We start from the raw sequence: 3,633 nt of genomic DNA on the forward strand, positions 1-3,633 counted from the left end.
GACGGGATCCGTCAGTCTGATCCTCTCGTGTCCCGTTTTGTTTTCATGTGTCGAGCATTCTTTCTCAGAGGCGAGAGATCTGCATGCTGTTAATGTGAGAAAAGCAATGCAAATTCGTATAGTTTCAAATACTATAACAACTATATATAGTTTACTGCACCGTCAGCTTAAAACCATAACATTTCATGCAATGCGTTGGGCCTCATTCAAGTGAGATATAATGTTTCTATTGGTCACCAACAGATGCAGTAACTCAAGCAATTCCCATTATAAGCATAACATTATGCAATGGTTTCTTTTGTTTTTTATTAGCAAGAGTTGCATGTTATTTTGCAGGTTCTTTACTGTTTTTACTCTAGGATATCACTTTTTTTGCTGAGCAGGTCTCAAGGCTCTTCATCTCGCATGGCCTTATGGGATAGTCAGGTAAGCATACCTCTCTGAAGTTGCACACCTCAGAATCTCAAGGATGCCGTGTCGTCCAGATTGTCACACTGAAAAGTCTTATTTATTGGACATAAGTGTATTTTTAGATGCTATAATTGTTGAAACAGTTTTGGTGATTTAGTTTTTCTTGACATTATTTGCGTGTTTACATGTTTGTTTAAGTAGTCCTGCAATGTTACATTTATTTTTAAACTGGCAAGGAATCCTTTCGCTCTCTCGGGTTAGAAAAATGAGACATAGAATATAGTAAAATGTGCATACAAATGAGTTTTTCAATAACATTTTTCAATATTTTGGATAGCTTTATTTAAAAATGGTGCTGAATACTTAAATTGACAGTTCACCCCAAAATTACCTCTTTTGTCATTTATTCCCTCATGTCATTCCAAACCTGTGCCGCGGGACACAAAATAAGATATTTTTAAAGAACGTTCGGTATCCACATTGACATTCAATGTATGGATTCAAAACCACTGAGACACGTCTCAAAATATCTTATTTCGTGTTCCACAGAAGAAAGAGTCATATACAGGTTTTGAAAGAAATTTGTTTCTGGACGAACTATCCCTTTAACACAGTTTTTCTTATTTGGTGACATCTGCAGAATGTGATTGTGGCAATAAACGTGTAGCTGTTGTGTTTGTGGAGGAAGGTCATTACCTGCAAATTATGTTTAATGAGGGAGCAGCATAATGCAGCTCATTTAACAAGCTCATTTGGGTCATGACTGATTTTCTGCCCCCTGCTGACCGACCACAAACACGACTCCTCAGACTGAAGGATGTCTGAAACAAGTTTTACCATTACACAGTCTCTTCATTTTCTGTCTAATTTTGGATACATCAATCTTCGCAGAATGGATAAAAGTGCGTTTAACGTAAATGTTCAAAGTCGGGTCGCCAAAATCTAGTTCAATGTATTTCTTCGTGCATTTGTTTTGACATTTGTGTACCTCTAATGTCCACTTGGTTTATTTTTGGGCACCATTTGATGTTTTTATTTTTCAAGGCAATTTTGAAAAACCATTTTTGGCAGCCCTAAGTATATATTGTTGGTTTTGGGCACTTATAATTTCTGTCTTGTACATGGTTATTTTTGAGATGTACTAGTGCCCAAATTACATTTAAACTGACAGACAATCTCACTCGCAGACACACGCGGAAAGACACGCAATAATATGCAGGAGCTATTCGTGGTTTCATCCCACCCGAAATGTTTTATTATTTCTGAAATGCTGGGTGTGTTGAAAAATAGATCGTTCACAGTCTAGCACTTTTAATGAGTAGGTGCTGCGTTCTACATTTTCTGTCCTCTCATGTGTATTTGTGTACAACGGCTCTCAGCTATACCACAAAACTGTGAGACCACACTGTCTTTCCTGCTTTGATGCTGTCATTTGTCTTTTCTGCCAGACTGCCATGATCTAGATTGAAATTATACAGACACTTGTGTTGTGTTTTTCTCCTCGAACAGGCCGACTTGATCATCCTTGTTACAGTATGCAAAACCTTTTGACCTCTGTAACATATACATATGTCGTAATTTAGTTTCTATAAAGGACGGCACAACATTTTGGGAATATTCAACTTTATTCATTCTAATTTGATTATTTACAAAGAGGTTATACTATTGTAGTGAGATTAATAAAAAACACAAAATACGTAAGACATTTTAAAATATTCAGCTGTATACATACGGAGATGCCAACAAGACAAGTAAACAGGGAGCTGCAGTTTTTGTGGAACATTTACATTCTTTAACCGATTTCACAATCTAAAAATTTATGACCATGAATAATTTGATGACGGTAAAAAAATGCAGACAGAATGGTTTTCTGCTCCACATAAACCATTTGTTTGCAATTTTTTTTGCTTTTAATCCAGAAATAGACACAGCTCCTCTTTTTGCTTGTGCATGTGTTTGTTGATGCCTTTAAATGCACCTGGGAAACCTGTACCCCGTCTTGGGCATTCATTATAACGGCTTGAAACGTGTTTAAGTGGACACAGATAACACCAATGTAGTGTAAATTCCAAAACTATGGGGACTATAACATTTTCCCTTTATAATTTATGAATAACGCATTTATGCCAAATCTATTTACACAACTACCGAGTGCCCAGACAGGTAACCCATTGCAGAAAGCATGGGAATCCTAGTCTTTAGTTTTTTCCAATCACGTATGCATTGGTATCAAAATAAACAAATTAGTTTTTTATAAGCTGTTATATACATTGCACATTTTCAAATCGCACAGATTTAAATACAGTAAGTAGCATAACATGACTGCAAAGTCATTCATTACCATTCACGTGCTTTCCATCATGTTGGAAATCGACACGCCTGTACAATAAAGTCCTGGTGATTGTCTTGAATTGCAAGTTTACCATTCCAAAATGTGGCTCCACTTTGTCATTCATGCTTGAAACTTGAAATTACGAGATTTCTGACTTAAAGTGATAGTTTACCCAAAAAGTTTGCATTTACCCTCGGTCATTTCGACCCTGTTTGCCTTTCTTTCTTTCTTTCTTTCTTTCTTCTGCAGAACCAAAAAGATGTTATTTTAAAGAATGGTAGTAACCGAACAACGGTGGCACCCATTCACTTCTATTGTTTGGGCACAAAACCAATGCAAATCAACGGGCACCGCCGTTGTTTGGTTACTAACATTCTTTAAAATATCTGGTTTGGTTTTCTGCAGAAGTCATTAAGGTTTGAAATGATGTATTTAAATGATGACAAGATATTTATTTTTGAACGAACTATCCTTCTAAAGGCAGCGTGCCCTTTACAGTGTGGTGGCAGTGACCTATCTAGGCAACAGGCCAAAGCGATCAATGCGGGGGCTTTGTATGTCTATACCATAAGCAACCCAGTGGAGGTCTAGTCCATAAGGAGCTCGCTTTTGTCATTCAAAGGGATATTACGCTACAAACACCAAGAGCATGGAAATCTAAATTGAGAAAAATATCAGTTCATTACCAATTGAAACCATATTCATGAAAATGCGCTGCATAGTAGGAATGACCAGACCGATTTGGGTCCTTGGTGCCAAAGCATTTAATGTCAGTAAAGCATGTGTGTGTGTGTGTGTGTGTGTGTCTGGACGAAGTGTGGCTGCGGCTGGCGTCTGCGGCACGGTCCAAGATGATGTGTGTGTAAGTGCTATTTCAGGCCCAGTGCGCG

This window comes from Barbatula barbatula (assembly GCF_947034865.1).
Source record: "Barbatula barbatula genome assembly, chromosome: 14".
Lineage (NCBI taxonomy): Eukaryota > Metazoa > Chordata > Actinopteri > Cypriniformes > Nemacheilidae > Barbatula > Barbatula barbatula.